This window comes from Dasypus novemcinctus, chromosome 2 (assembly GCF_030445035.2).
Source record: "Dasypus novemcinctus isolate mDasNov1 chromosome 2, mDasNov1.1.hap2, whole genome shotgun sequence".
NCBI classification, from domain to species: Eukaryota; Metazoa; Chordata; class Mammalia; order Cingulata; family Dasypodidae; genus Dasypus; species Dasypus novemcinctus.
Genome location: NC_080674.1, coordinates 79,182,044 through 79,199,483, shown reverse-complemented (window position 1 = coordinate 79,199,483; position 17,440 = coordinate 79,182,044). Strand labels below are relative to the sequence as shown.

General features: G+C 40.3%; 1 pseudogene; it reads left to right on the top strand.

Annotated features, from left to right (window-relative positions):
- Window positions 1-6,657: 6,657 nt before the first annotated feature.
- LOC139439977 (large ribosomal subunit protein uL23-like) overlaps window positions 6,658-17,440 on the top strand; it is a 36,991-nt pseudogene continuing 26,208 nt past the window's right edge.

Sequence of the window (17,440 nt, the reverse complement as noted above, 5' to 3'; positions counted from 1 at the left end):
GGACTCCTTTTTAGGAATGGGAATAAACACCTATGATTTGTACCATAAAGTTGATGGCTGCATGTATTAATCTCCTTTGGGCACCCATTCCGCTCGACCTCAGTAACCCCATCTCTAAAATGATTTGGCTGGGCTGACCCGTTGCTCCAGCGTCTGGGATTCCGAGCTGGTGTGGGCCCAGGGACGTGCAGCTAAAGAAGGGGTGACACTGGGTGGGCGTGACTGGCAACTCAGTTTAGAACCACCGTGGCTTATTGGGGCTGATGATGGCAGGCGCTGCGCTGGAAACCGGGCACGCAAGGACACACAGCCACGGTGCCTGCCCTTGAGGACACGGGGACTAAAGGAGCCTTTCACAGGCAGGCCTGCACACTTTGCCCTGCTGCTCAGGAGTTGACCTTGCGCTGGTGAATTTTAATGTTCCTTGCACACATATGAGTAATTTAAGAATATTTACCCCTGACTAATCCTTGCTAATTTCCATTTTAAATAAAAGTCCTCTTTTATCGATAAACATTGGAGATGTGAAAAACAATCGTGTTGTGTTCTTGGGGGTGGGGGGCAGGGAGCCTACAAAGAAAAACAACCCTAGAGACTCCAACTGTTAGAGCATATGTCTGGGAGAACAACACAAGGAGTGGCGCTACTGACTGACGCCAGCGAGCTAAGGAAGGATCTGATGAAGAGAACCAGGCCCGCCTCGCGGTGGGGTGGGCGGTGGGGCCCACAGGGCAGTTTTGTTTTTCACAGCCACAGGGAGTCCTTGTAGGGCCAAAGGAGAGAAAGTTGCTCCCTTGGAGAGTGTCATTTTGGAAAACTGAAAATCATTTCAGTAATATTGCATGTAAGAATCTTTGTAACCAAAATGAAATGCAATAAAGAACTCGATTTGAAGACTTCTTCAATATTTTACAAATCACACAATCATCTCCAGCTTTTGGCACAAAGAGAAATCCGCATGACAAACCTTACGGAACATTAGCGATATCAAGATAAGCTACATCTGCCGAATACCAATGAAATTATCCCTACCTGCTGCTGGTGTCTGAAAATGTGAGGCAAAGGGTCCATTTTTTTCCTGTTAAAAATGGAAATCAGTGTTTGAGTCCATGAAGTTCTTCAGATTCATTAACAAGGTCAAAATCAATGTTATTTTACTGTTTGGAATCATTTTTGGCGGAACAATGAAAAGAAACCATAGTAGAAGTAGTCTTAATATAATCATTTTCTTTTCATTGTTCTTTATGGGAAAATAATTTGGCCCGAAATTTAGTGGTCCCATCAGGGAGGTGATATCTTTAAAAAGGTGGTCTGAAGGACAGGTTTTACTGTACTTTAATAGGCTTATAGATTAATATAAATCTTAATATTCATAATCTTTACCATTTCTTTTCTCAATATCTGCTCCATCTATACATCTATTTATAATGTATGTTTCAAACACAAGATATACTTGATTTTTATTGAATATACTGATGGTGCTACAGGGACAGCTACTTGACCTAGTTTAAAAAAAAAAAAGAGCCTAGGGGTCAAATTTATGGATAGTCTGCTGCTGAAAACAGATTTTTTGCAGATAAGGCAATGGCCTGAGAGCAGGGCTGTCCTTGCAAATTTACCATGTGCTATTTGTGCATGACCAGTTCAGTAAAGGAAATATGTATACCACGGGTGCCAAGTGTGAGCTGCAGATTATCATGGTGAAATATGGACATCACCTGGAAACTTAATTTTTCTTACAAAATAGAACATTTTCGATCGATATAGCCTACAAAGAAAATCACAGCAATAGCTAAATTAGAAATTTAATTTAAGAAGGAAATATGTAGTATGTAATGCATGACATGAATAAAGAAATATGTTAATTTATTTTTATGTGGTTATTTGAGGGGAACATTATCTAATGAACTTGTTTTTGGTTTTACTTTGACTCTGAGCTTTCTGGTTTACCTGTCAGCATATGTTAGAAATGTTGAAGGAATTAATGAATTTTGTGTAGGCACGTTATAGTGATACATAGTATATAAAAATATGCATGCATATACATCTTTTTATTGATTATAAAAGTAATCCATCCTCATGATAGGAAACATACAAAATAAGGTGGAAAACACATATTCCCACCACTGAGAAATAAAATGTTAACATTTTCTCTTCTTTGTATTGCTTTGTACATCTCAGAGCATCCTGTATGTGTGAAACTGAATACTGATTTATTAAATTCCATTTATGATACTATAATTTACATCACTACTTCCAATAATTGGATGTTTGTGCGGGTTCTAGTTTTTTCCTTTATAAACATAAAAAAAATAAACATCTTTTTACATTAATCTTTATTTATATTTCAGATGATCCCCCAAGGAACTAGTTCCAGAGGTGGAATTACTGAATGAAATGGAATGAACAAACATTTTTAGGCTTTTGATACATATTGACAGATTGGTTTCTATAGAGCTTGGGGCAACTCATAGTATAAGTTTATCTCATTGAAATTTGATGTATTTAGCGCACATTCTTGAAACAAAGTAGTTTCAGATTTTCAAAGCAGTGATCTATGATTCTACTATGGGTTATAATGGATGCCACGCATTTAGGTGAGTCTGTAGGTGCTCTGAGGTGTAGGAAAGCTTCACAGAGGCCTCTTTGGGTGCTGGCTGAGAGTGGCTAGTTCTGGTTAATTCCTGTGAAGTTTTTTTTTTGTTTTTAATATGGTCCTTAGAAAAATTATTTAGTATTTTAAGCATTCATATTAATTGAAAACAAAAGTGAGAGGAACTTGAGTTCCTATGCATTCTCTTTACCCTTACATTTCATATTTTTAATGTGAAAAAACCTGGAATATATTATTAGAAAAGTGAGACATTCCAAGTATTGATATACCCTTGCCCACTCAACTCTCAGCTTTTGTGATTTTACGTATTTCATCACCAGTACCCCGGTCTTCTAAGATATTTGATTATGGGCAAAATATTATGTACCTGTGGAATGGTTTTGTGTCTGCTGATTCTGTGTGTAGAGGTTGGGCTCTGGGAAAACAGACAACAGTCACCCCCTTTGTAGCTGTGGTACCCTGTACACAATGGGTGCCAGCAGTTTGTCTGATGGCAACATGTGTACTGTGCTTTGAAACTGTTTAAATCCGTGGTATCATTTAAACATTGTCAGCTACTCCAAGGCTCAACAGTTTGCACTTGGGGCAGTATACACAATGGGAAATCCTTATAGGGAGGAATACAAGTCGGCAGAGAAGACTCAGTGTTCCACTCACATTTAAATGCAAGGCAAGGCAAATGTGTTCTTTTGGCTTGCATTTCCCATTTTCGGTTTGTTTGTGGCTTTATCCATTCTAGGTGATGTTTCATGAAGCTTCTTTGCTTTCTGCTTCCCGAACTGGCAACTAAATCCTATTTCTCAAAAGCAAAAATAGTTGTTATAAACAGGTATCTTTCTTTGATCAGGCTTGGAATGACTTTTCACAGGAGGAAGGAAAGAATGTAAGTTCTTAGGCTGAAGAAGTTCTGTCTTTTCAGACCTTGGCCCTGCCTTGACCATGGTTGCTAAGAGAAGCCTTGAGAAAACCAGGAGCCCTAGGACTGAGGCTGAGACTGGGGAGAGGCTCTGAAGGGAACTAACCAGCTGAAGCGATGCTCGCTTTGCCCAGAGACTGACTGTACAGCACATCAGTGACCTTTATTTTATTTGAAATAGATCCTCTCCCTATATTTCAAAGTGGTTTACAACTCTGTGTAAAATATAACATCTTTACTAGGAAATGTTGGGATATAAACAGTAGGAACACAAATATTAATACTATCCTCACAGTGCATGCCTTACACAAGACATTTGCTAAGTTTTGTTACATATAAAAATATATTTCGCTACCAATTTTACTGTCATTGTGGAAAATTGCACAAACCAATATATGTGAGTGAATAATTTTACATATAGTTAGTGTCTTTTTTGATTAAGGAAGTCTTTTAAAGAACATATTAATTATGCATCTTATGTATCCTATGTGGCTTAAGCAGCTCTGTGCATAGAGACCTGCCAGTTGTTTTGTTAAAATAACACAGTGCAGCTGTGATTTTAAAAAATTAAAAAATGGATGCCACATACCTGAAAGAGTTTCGTTTTTATTTTTTTAAAGGGAGGGGGATCAAAGTGAATGTTTGAATTTGCAAATATAAATTGTTGGTTTTTTTTTCTTTTTTTTCTTTGGAAGCGCCATAGGCCACACAGATGTGTGAGACACAATGGTGTCAAGACTGTGCCTTTGCTAAAATGTTTCCTGGCTGGAGCTCTCCAACTGAGTAGCAAATAAGTGTGGGGAAGTGGCCATCGAAACCAGAGAAGCACTCACATCAAAACAGAATTTTTTGGGTTATAATTGCAATTTGAAACATCGAATTTCCACATTTAACCTTCTTGAGTTTTTTAATTGATTGTTTCAAATAATCCCCCACCACCATCAGACCAAAATCTACATTTGGAGGCGATAGTTTTATGTCGAAATTAGAGTTTGTCTTCACCTCTTAGGGAAAAAATGGCATGATCTGAGCTGGAAAACAGTCTTTGGAAGTGTATGTGACTTTTCAGTGTGTCTGTGGGCAAGTCCCATCTGTGTTACCCGCTTTATGGTCTCGTCCAGGCTGCCAGTGTGGCTCTGAAAGGGGCAGCTTCACAAAATCTGCATGAAAATTGGGAATTGTCAAAGTAATTTGCCATTTACTGACATGCTCTCTATGCCTTTTGTGTTTTGATCAATAAAAACTTAAATCCTTTACCCAGTTTAGTAACAACCTATTCTAAAGCGTTATGTTTCCCCTAATCTTTTCAAGTTCTGGTTGTACAGTTATCCATTTTCAATGATATTCATTTTAAAAGGTTAACAAACGAGAAACTAAACCAACCATACAAATAACAGCCCAAAGAACACTTTCCAAAATGTGTTGCTGTAGTGCCATTTCAAATTTAATATTCATGCAGAGGAAAGCTAAAGGCCACCAAACCAGGTGGATAAAATAGTACTGCATTTTATGACTCGTTCTTAAATGAAATCTCTTAAATATCGCTAATGAAGCCCGCTCTCCCACACGGCCCTGTCGGCGCCCTTTCTAGGCTCGTTCAGTTCCATTTCCCTGTCTAGCAATTTGCCCCAGGCCCCTATTAAGTGAATTATCACGGCCCCTAAATCATCTCTGCGGGGGTTTCCTCTAATCCCATCAAGACACTTACACTCCCTTTCTTCCCTCCTGGTGACATAATGAATTATTATTTCACGGGGAGCAGTTAAAGCTGCCCCTTTGGAAGGGTGGAATGCGCGCGGAGCGGGGCGGAGGAGCGCGCGGGGAGCGCACGCGGGGGCCGGGGCCCGCGCCTGGGGCGGCGCCAGGAGCCCGCGGGGCACGAAGCGGCCTCGCGGCCACCACGGTCCCCGCGGCCGCCACCGCCCCCGCGGCCACCACCGCCCCGCGGCCACCACGGCCCTCGCGGCCACCACCGCCCCGCGGCCACCACGGCCCCCGCGGCCCCCGCGGCCGCCACGGCCCCCGCGGCCGCCACCGCCCCCGCGGCCACCACCGCCCCCGCGGCCACCACCGCCCCGCGGCCACCACGGCCCCCGCGGCCACCACCGCCCCGCGACCGCCACCGCCCCCGCGGCCACCACGGCCCCCGCGGCCACCACCGCCCCGCGGCCACCACCGCCCCGCGGCCACCACGGCCCCCGCGGCCGCCCTGGGCTGGAGTGGGGTCTCCCGCGGCCGAGACCCGCCCCGTGGCGCCCGCCCGGGGTGCGTTTCCATGGGAGCCAGGGACGCCGGGCAAAGGGAGAATATAAATGTTTTCCTTAACCAGAGGAAACACTGCACTCACAAACCTCTTGCGGAATAGATTAAGCTAATTTATTAAACATAGTTTGCCTGGTGACTGGGCTGAGCTGAGAAATGATTTACAATTTTTAAAAAATTGGTAAGAGACGACCAGGGGCCACAGCGGCCCGAGGGGGAGACGGCGCCCCGGGAGGGCGCGGGGTGCTGAGCCCCGAGGGGTGGAATCTCGGGGGCCGGGCGCCTGCGGGGGAGCCGGGTGCCGGTGTCTTCCCGAGGGAGACCCGCCCACGCCTTAGGCTGCGTCTTCTGTGGAGCCGCATCGTTAAACCAGCGTCCCGAGGTTTCGGAAACTTCAAATTCAAGAACACTTCTGTCTGGGACAGCGATTCAGGCCCACTGCCCTCTCTCCACAATGAATGTTTTGTGAAACTCTTTTATTATCCTGTAATAAAAATCTTGGATAATATAAGCTACCTAAGCACATAATTTTTTAAAAAATTTTTAAAGAAGGGAAGGGAAGAACAGAGGGAGGGAGGAAGGAAGGAAGATGGAACACGATGACCTAATTGTAATGTAAAGAAAAATGAACTTAGACAAATAATGTATAATAAATATTTTAATAGATAAATTTCTCCATCATGAGAATATTGAATGAAGTAGTCGAATGTTTGCACCACTTTATAACAAAAATATTTTGATTTAAGAGAAAATTATTCAAATGATCACTATTGACCCTTTTTTTCTTTATAACTGACTTTCTGAAATAAGGGTGAAATAAGTACATTTGTTCATGCACACAGAAGCGTCAGAACGGGAGACGGCTATGCGTTCAGACTGTTACAGGTGTTGGTGCCAGAACTCAAAACTTGTGCGCTGCATTGTTGTCAGTAACACGATTTTCCAAAATGGTAAACACTCGATAAATTTCCAGACAAAACAAAGCACTGTCTTCCCTCGTGGTACATGGTAAATGTATTCCTGGAAAAATCAATATGTATTAAAATTATGTAATAATCTTTTGTTTTTATATGTAAATGGAGTTAGAGATCAAAGATGAAATTTTGGAAAGTGTTCTGAGGAGTCAGAAATAATTCTTCGGGTGAGATACATTGCTCTTTGGGAGTTGGTACTACCCTCCTTTCAGAATCGCTGATCCAGAGCATTGGTTTTTAAATTCCCTCTATTATTATTTCATGGAGAGCAGAGCATTTTGAATACAATGTTAGAAGTTTTCTGGATCCCCTGAAATCCATTCGTGGATCCTGTGTAGAGTTCATGTATTGTATAACTGGATTATAAAACCTTGTTCTACAGTGTGAACTGAGAAGTTAGAATCACAGAGTTGGAAAGAACTCTGCCTCAACTCTATGGGGGAGTTCTTCAGGGGCAGCTCATCCAAGATTCCATATAATATTATTTAGCTATGGTTTCATTCTGGGAACTACAGGGAAACAGTCGCCTTCCTTGTTCTGGAAGTACAAGTTAAACTGATTTAGGTATAAGGACAGTTCTAACAAATTGTTTACTTCTCCTGGGCTTGTGGTCAAGAAGACCACTAAATCTATTCTCCTAGTTCTTGTTAAGATGCTTTACCACTGTCACCCATCCTCCAGTCCCACAGCAAGCAGCAGTGGGACCTGGGTCCTGGCATAGCTCGCTGGTTCCAGAGGGTCATAAAAATCCACCCTCCCAACCTGGATATCCATAGGCGAAAGAAAGAAAGAGGATCCCTATCTCACAGTTTATACAAAAATTAACTCAAAATGGATCAAAGACCCAAATCAAGAACCATAAAACTCCTAGCAGAAATGAAGGAAAACATCTTCAAGACCTGGTGTTAAGTGGTGCATTCTTTTTTTTTTTTTTTTTAAGATTTATTTTTTATTTATTTCTCTCCCCTTTCCCCCCAATCCCCCCCCCCCCCCGCCATTGTCTGCTCTCTGTCCAGGTGGTGCATTCTTAAACCTTACACTGAAAGCATGAGCAATGAAAGAAAACATGAATCAATGGGACCTTATCAAACTTAAACATTTTTGTGATTCAAGACTTCATCAAGAAAGTAGCCCACTCAATGGGAGGAAATATTTGGAAAGCACATGTCTGATAAGGGTTTGATTTCCATTCTATATAGAGAGATCATACAACTCAACAACAAAAAAGCAAGCAATCCAATTTAAAAATGGGCAAAAACTGAAATAAACATTTCTCCAAAGAGGAACTACAAATGGTCATAATGCACATGAAAAAAACATCATTATCACTAGTTATTAGGGAAATGCAAATCAAAATGACAAGGATATATCTTGTGCCTCATAGAATGGCTATTATTTAAAAAATAAGTGCTGGGGAGGATGTGAGAAATAAAACACTCCTTCATGTTGGTGGGCTGGAAAATAGTGTAGTCTCTTTCGATAGTTTGGTGGTTCCTTAGGAAGTTAAATATGGAACTGTCATATGATCAGGCAATTCCTCTACTAGGAATATATCCAGAAGAACCGATAACTGTGACATGGAGAGACATCTGTACACCAATGTTCATAACAGCATTGTTCACAATTGCCAAAAGGTGGAAACAACCCAAGTGTCTATCAACCAACGAATAGATAAACAAAATGTGGTATATTCATATGGTCGAACACTATGTTGCAGTAAGAAGAAATGAAATTGGGACACATATGATAAAATGGATGAATCTTGAAGACATTATGCTAAGTGAAATAAGCTAGACACAAAAGGACAAATACTGCATGGCCTCACTAATATGAACTAAATGAGAAGAATACATGCATGGAGTTTTAATTAACTTAACTGTAAATGTGTGGAAATGGATAGAGGTGATGGTAACACATTATAGTTAAGTAGCAGCTCATTTATAAATGGGATTGTGGCTGAAAAGTTTAGGGATGTAAATGTCATTTGAAAGAAAAACTGAGTTTAGAGACTGAACAACACGGTGAAACCAGACGTGGATGAGAATTGTTGTTAATAGTACCAATGGGGGGTGCAGAGGTGGCTCAAGTGATAGGGATTCTGCCCACCGTATAGGAGGACTTGGGTTCGATCCCAGGGGGCCTCCTGGTGAAAAAGAAGAAGAGAAAGTGTGCCTGCGTGGCAAGCCAAGTGCCTGTGCAGCAAGCTGAGTGCCTGTGTGAGTGCCCACATGGTGAGCTGAGTGACCTCACAAGTGTCTGTGCGGTGAGCCAGTGCCTGTGCAATGAGCTGAGTGCCCACGTGGTGAACCAAGTGCCCACACAGTGAGCCAGTGCCTGCGCAAGCGAGTCAGCAAGATGATGGCACAACAAAAGAGAGACAAGGGGAGAGTCAGGGTGAAGTGCAGCAAAAACTAGGAACTGAGGTGGCACAGCTGGCAGGGAACCTCTCTCCACATCAGAGGTCCCCGGGATCAAATCCCGGTGAATCCTAGAGGAGAGAATATGAAAAGATAAGACAAAAAAAGAAATGGGTACAGTAGATCATACAGTGAATGGACACAGCAAAAACAGCAGGGCAGGGGAAGGGGAAGGAAAAAAATAGTACAAATGCAGGAATGTCCTTCTGTGACCTAGAATGGCTGTATATCACTATTGTAGGGTGATGGGAATGTGGAGAGCATGGGAAAAATACAATTAATATGATCTATGGACTATAGTTAACAGTAATACTGTAATATTCTTGTATCAATGCTAAAGATATACTGTGTTAATAATGGGGGGGTATGGAAAAAATATGCCAAATGTACACTATGGACCATAGTTAGTGGTAATAGTCTGATGATATTATCTCATAGTCTGTAACAAATGTTTCACATCAGTGTGGTATGCTGGTGAAGGGTTGTTGTATGGGAACTCTTTTTTTTTTTAAGATTTATTTATTTAACACACACACACCCATGTTGTCTCCTCTCTTGTCCATTCCCTGTGTGCTTCTCTGTGTTTGCTTGTCTTCTCTTTAGGTGACACCAGGAATCAATCCTGGGACCTTCCAGAGTGGAAAAGAGGTGCTTAATTTCTTGCAGCACCTCAGCTCCCTGGTTGCTGCATCTCTTAATGTCTCTCCTTTGTGTCTTTTTTTGTTGTGTCATCTTGCTGCACCAGCTCTTCACTCTGGCCAGCTTGCTGTGCAGGACAGCACTCCATGTGGGCCAACACTCTGCATGGGTCAGCTCTTTGCTTGAGCCAGCTTACCACAAGGGCCAACTTGCCTTCAGCAGGAGGCCCCAGGAATCGAACCCTGGATCTTCCACATTGTACATGGGAGCCCAATTGCTTGAGCCATATCTGTTTCCCGTATATAAATTCTATATGCATGCATGATTGTTTTGTAAGTTCACAACATCTGTAATAAAAATACAATATAAAGTATGGTGTGGAAACTGACCTGGAACATCTGCCAGAGTGACTACCAAAGTTACCAAAATTAACATGTTTTAAATGTGCAGCATGGGCATTTATATTAAGAAGACTGTCAAATATAAAATTCTAGAGCAAAATGATTTCAATAAACAGCTCTGAAAAAATTTAAAAATCCACCTCTGCAAGATCAAGCAGAGGGGTTTCTGGCTGAAAGCTGATCACAACTTTTAATTAGCTGTTTTGGATCACTGGGCCCTGGCTTTGAGAGTGGCCATTGTTCCAACCTGCCCTGACAAAGGCAGCAGAGGAGACATAAAGACAACAAGAGAGAGATGCTGAATATAATTGAAGGACTGTATTTGCTGGTAGGGGCCAAGTCAAGAAAGTGCAGCTTTGCGTAGCTGTGGAAGAAGCTCCTGGCACTTCTGGCCCCTTCCTCATCCCCTCCCCAGTGTAGTTTGGAGTGCTTTGTGGGTCCCTAACCTTGTTCCATCTGGGAAAGACTAACTTGGAAAACTCTCTGGCATGCCCTCCCCAGAGAGGAATTTACCCTTCAGGCAAAAGCAGCTTGAGACAACAAATTCAGTGTAAGAAACAATTGAGGCAGTCTGAAGTAAAAGACTTACTCACTTTCAGTCCTGAAGTCTGGTCATAGAACACCCAGGAGATGGAGAGAGTCCTTTTCCTGGAAATTAGAAGGGCTATTCACATTCCTGTAAATAGGGGAACTCCTAAGACCACTCTTAAACACAAGCCCAGGACAAGATATACCCAGAAAAGATAGGGAGAACCTGCATTTTGTGTTCTTATTGGGCTGATCTTCCTGATAGGAGGGCTGAATGCTGACAGAAAGCAACATCCAAGGCAAAGCCAATTCACAAAGACAGTGAAAGGTGTTTTTCAATATGATCAAGGAGATGAAGGAAAATACAGAAAAAGAATAAAAGACATCAGTAAAACAATGAATGAGCAATATGAGCATCTCAATAAAGAGAAATATTAAAAAAGGAATCAAACAGAACTACTAGAGTTGAAGATCACAATAACTGAAATAAAAAATTCCCAGGAGGGTTGCAACAGTGCTTGGAGCTGGTAGAAGAAAGAATCATCAAACTCAAAGATAAGACAATTGAAATGAGCCAGGCTGAGGAGCAGACAGAAAAAAGAATTATAGGAAGCAAAAATATCCTAAGATCTCTCTGGGACACCATCAAGCATACACTCATTATGGAAGCTCCAGAAGGAGAAAAAAGGAAAAGGAAAGTAGGAATATTCAAAAAAATAATGACAGAAACCTTCCCAAACTTAGCAAAAGACATGAATATGCACATCCAAGAAGTCCAAAGAATACCAAAAGGATGAACTTGAAGAAAAACATGCCCAGTTACATACTGATCAAACTTTTGAATGCAAAAGACAAGGAGAAAGTTCTGAATGTTGCAAGAGAAAAGCAACATGTTCTGTACAAGGGAGACCCAATTAGATTAAGTACCAATTTCATATAAATAACCATGGAAGCAAGAAGGTAGTGTAATGAAATACTTAAAGTTCTTGGACTGAATTATTTAAAGTGCTGAAAGGAAACAGTTGCTGGTCAGGAATTTAATATCCAGCAAAACATTCTTTCAAAAATAAGGGAAAGATTAAGATATTATGAGGTTAAATAAAGCTGAGGGGGTTTATCACTACTAAACTTGCTCTATAAGTAATGCAAAGGGAGTTTGTGTGACTGAAAGGAAAGGCCACTAGATAGTGATTCAAAGTGGCATGAAGAAATAAACACCTAAGGCAAAGATAACCATTTAGGTAAATATAAATGGAAGTACTATTGTATTACATTTTTTGGTATGTGACTCCATTTTAACTTCCTACAGCTGCTGAAATGCAAATGATAAATCTGTTTTTGGCCATGCAATATACAAAGGTATATATTGTAACAAGTACAAAAAAGATGGGGGATGGAGGGGTTTACAGTATAAGTGTATACTATTGAATTCAAGTTGGCATCAATGAAATATGATTGTTTTAGGTGTATATAATATTACATTTTAATTCCATGATAATCACAAGGAAAATATATGAAAAATATATCTAGATGGAAATGAGAAGGGACTCAAGGTGGTACAATACAAAAAATAAATATATATGAAAGTAAACATTAATGGAAGAATTGAGGGTAAAAAAGGTATGATATACAAAGACTAAATAGAAAATGATAGAAGGAAGTCTTGTATTAACAATAATGACTTTAAATGTAAATGGATTAAACTCTCCAGGCAAAAGGCAGAGATTGTCAGAATGGATGAATAATGCATGGCCCAACTATACGGTGTTTACAAGAGACTCACGTTAAATTCAAAGACATAAGTGGATTGAAAGTGAAAGGATGGAAAAAATATACCACACAAGTAGAAATCAAAAAAGAGATGGCATAGCTATATTAATATCAAATAAAATAGACTTTAAGTCAAGATCAGTTATGAAGGGCAAAGATGGTCATTAAATACTAATAAAAGGAGTCAATTCAAAAAGAAGACATAATGGTTATAAATATATATGCACCTAATAGCCAAGTCCCAAAATATATGAAGCAAATACAGATTTGAAGGGAGAAATAGACAGTTCTACATTAATAGGAGGAGACTTTAATGTACCACTTTCAATAATGGATGGAACATCTACACAGAAGATTGATAAGGAAATACAAGACTTGAATGGTACTCTAAACCAACTAGACCTAACAGATATATATAGAACACTTCACTCAATGATAACAGAATACACATTTTTCTTGAGTGCACATGGATCCTTCTCCAGGATAGACTAACTATATGTTAGGCCACAACACAATTCTCTATAAATTAAAAAATATTGAAATTATACAATATATCTTTTTCAACCACAATGGAATGAAGCTAGAAATCAATAACAGAGGGAGAAATAGGAATTTCACAAATATGTGTAATTAAACAATGTATTTTTAAAAATTTATTTATTTTAAAAACAATATACTTTTAAACAACCAATGGGTTAAAGAGGAAATCACGAGGGAAATTAGGAAACATCTTGAGGTGAATGAAAATGAAAATACAACAAACCAAAATTTATGAGATCAACAAAAGCAGTTCTGAGAAGCAAATTTATACCTCTAAATGTTTACATTAAAAAGGTGGAAAGATCTCAAATCAGAGACCTTACCTCAAAACCAAAGGATCTAGAAAAAGAAGTGCAAATTTAACCCAAAGTGAGCAAAAGGAAAGAAATAACAAAGATTAGAGTGGATATAAATGAAATAAGAATAAAAAACAATAGAATCAACAAAACCTAAGTTGGTTCTATGAAAAGTCAATAAAACTGACAAACTTTTAGCTAGATTGATGAAGAAAAAGAGAGAGAATACAAATAACTAAAAATAAAATCAGAAATGATTAGGGAGACATTACTATCAACCCCACAAAAATAAAAAAAACTGTAAGAGGATAGTATGAACAATTATATGCCAACAAACTAGATAACCTATATGAAACAAATAAATTCCTAGAAATACAGAGCTCTATATTGGCTCAAGAAGACATGGAAGATCTTGACTGACTACTAACCAGTGAAGAGCTTGAATCAGTAATCAAAAACCTCCCAACAAAGAAAAGCCCAGGACCAGATGGCTTCATAGGGGAATTTTACAAAACATTTCAAAAAGAATTAACATCAGTCCTGCTCAATTGCTTCTGAAAAATTGAAGAGGAAGGAACACTCCTTAATTCATTCCATGAGGCCAAGATCACCCTCATACCAAAGCCAGATAAAGATATCACAAGAAAAGAAAATTACAGATCAGTATTTCTTTGAAACATAGATTAAAAAATCTTCAGGAAAATACTAACAAACTGAATCCAACAGCACAGGAAGAGAATTATATCAAGTGGGATTTACCAGGTATGCAAGGGCAATTCAACATAAGAAAATCAATTAATGTGATACATTACATTCACAGAATGAAGGGGGAAAAATACTTTATCTTAATCTAACACCTTTTCTTGAGGAAAAAAAAACACTTAGAAAACTAGGGAATAGGAAAAAACGTCCTCAGAATGATAAACTATATGTATGAAAAACCCACAGCTAATATCATACTCAATGGTGAAAGACTGAAAGCTTTCCCTCTCCAATCAGGAGCAAGACAAGGATGTCCACTGTCACCACTGTTATTCAACATTATACTGGAAGTCCTGGCCAGAGCAACTAGACAAGAAAAAGAAATAAAATGCATCTAAATTGGAAAGAAGTTAAACTAGATGATATTATCTGGAATCTTGAACGGCAGCATAAAATTGTGAACGTAGTAACAGCACTGAATGATAAACTTGAATGTGGTTGAAAGGGGGCAATGTTAGGTTGTATATATGTTTTTAGAATAAAAAGTTTTTAAAAATCCATGGAACTGCAGAGAACAAACAGTGAACACTATGTTAAACTGTGGTCTATAGTTAATAGTACAATTATAAAAATGTGCTTTCATCAATAGTAACCAATTACCAAACCAGTGCAAGTGTTAATAATAGTGTGGTATATGGGAATCCTGTGTTTTATGCATGATTTTTCTATAAATCCATAATTTCTCTAATAAAAAAATAAATTATAGGGTATATCTAAAAAAATGCCTTTTTATTGGAGCTGATGCTGTTTAGATGTTTTAGGATCTTAGTTTTGTCTCTGAATTCATCAGCTTTTACCTCTAGTTTTCTGTCATCTGTATGTTAAAATATTAGAATTGATTTATCATGAAAAGAAAGACTGTGAGAGGTCTCTTTTACCAACTCTGCATCATTAGTAATAACACCATATAAATATATAATGTTTTCCCACCATGTGCATTAACAACCCTTCTGACTTCTGGGAAGATGGTGGATTAAAAGACACAAGTCTCTCTCCTGTCCCAGAAAAATACCTAGAGGACAGGCAGAAATGGCCTGGAAAAAAATGTCTAAGACACTAGGGGAAGGCTGGATACTGCCCACCCAAGAGAGGGTCACAGGAAAACAATCTCAACCTTAAGACCATGAGTAGAAGTTGCAGCTGCAGTCATTGGCATCCCTCTTCCACCGTAAGAGCAGATAATTTTGAATTCTCCAGCATTGGGCCAGTGGCTACAGACAAAGGGAACTGCAGGAACCCACCTACCCAGGAAAGGGGAGAGAGAGGGACACAGCCTAAAGCTGACTCAGCTTTTGACCCACACATTTATTCTGCTGTATTCCATGTCCCACGAGCCCTTCCAGGCTAAGTGGAGCCATACCATTGTTTGCCATGGGCAGGATACTAAAGAGATCTGACCCTCTCAATCACCCTCCCTACTGACCAGGACTGGTTGTTGAGGACACAGAAAGGAATGGAATTATTTCCTACCTGGGAAAAGGGAAGAGCCTGTCAGCAAAGGTTGGAGTGCTGCCTTTGAGAAAGTTTGAATTGCAAGACTTTTAGACTCCAGGCAGAATCCTCTGTCACATTGATCTGGCCCATGGTACAGCCTATGCTACAACCTGGTTTACAATTGGTACCTGCTTTTCTATCCTCTTATGCTTAGTATTGTATAGAATGTCTTCATTGAGAATAATCCTTATCTTTTAGAAAATTGGTAATAAGGATGGGTACCATTTATTAGGCATCTAGTATATACCAAGCAATGTATGCATATGCCTTTATGCTTCATATATGTTGTTGTTGCATGTGTCACAACAATCCTATGAGGTAGGAAGCATAATTTCCATTTTAGAGATGAGAAATACTCAGAGAGGTTAAGTGTCTTACCCAAACGTTCAATTGGCCTATTATTATAGCCCAAGATTGTTTCACTACATAATGCTCTGTATCTATTGAAGAATATATAAATACAAGCAATTTTATATTATGTTCATATAAATAATAGTATACATTATACTATAAATAAAGTTATATATAATTGTATATTATAATATATTGTGGTATAATATGACATCACAAGATCTCAAACTTAATCTGTCATTTAAGAAGACTAGAGGTGGAGGACTTGACCCAGTGGTTAGGGCATCCGTCTACCACATGGGAGGTCTGCAGTTCAAACCCCGGGCCTCCTTGACCCGTGAGGAGCTGGACCATGCGCAGTGCTGATGCGCGCAAGGAGTGCCCTGCCACGCAGGGGTGTCCCCCGCGTAGGGGAGCCCCACGCGCAAGGAGTGCGCCCCATAAGGAGAGCCGCCAAGCGCAAAAGAAAGTGCAGCCTGCCCAGGAATGGCGCCGCACAAGCGGAGAGCTGACACAACAAGATGACTCAACAAAAAGAAACACAGATTCCCCTGCCGCTGACAACAGCAGAAGCGGACAAAGAAGAGCACACAGCAAATAGACACAGAGAACAGACAATGGGGGGGGGGGAGGGAGAAGGGGAGAGAAATAAATAAATAAATCAATCTTTTTTTTTTTTTTAAAAAAAGAAGACTAGAAGGGGTAAGCAAAGAATTCTGGAGCTTTTCCAAAGCAGGAAGGACCATGTTTTGTTGTTGTTTTAAAAAGATTTATTTATTTATTTATTTATTTATTTATTTATTTATTTATTTCTCTCCCCTTACCCGCCCTTCCCAACCCCGGTTATTGGTTCCCTGTGTCCACCCGCTGCGTCTTGTTTCTTTGTCCGCTTCTGCCGTCGTTAGCGGCACCGGAATCCGTGCTTCTCCTTGCCGCATCATCCTGCGTCAGCTCTCCGCGTGGGCAGCGCCACTCCTAAGCAGGCCTCACCTTCCTTCGTGCTGGGCGGCTCTCCTTACGGGGTGCACTCCTTGCGCGTGGGGCTCCCCGACGCGGGGGACACCCCTGCATGGCAGGGCACTCCTTGCGCGCATCAGCACTGCGCATGGGCCAGCTCCACACGGGTCAAGGAGGCCCGGGGTCCGAACCGCGGACCCCCCATGTGGCAGACAGACGCTCCAACCACTGGGCCAAGTAGGAAGGACCATGTTGATTGTTCTCACTGATTTCTCCCTGTATATAGTTTAGGAATCAAGAGAATGGCTTCCTAGGGCAAGTGAAGGGCAACAGAGGGTGATCTTTAAACAATGGAGCCTATTAGACAGGTTTGGCATATTTCTTTACTTAAAATGTTGGACTTAAAATATGTAAGTTGTAACATAGCCTTAGGGTCCATTAAATTTTGAAAAATGTGATGACTTGAAGCTGTATAGACACCAGGAAAGTATTTCTTAAAGTTAATTCATTCCTGTGGAT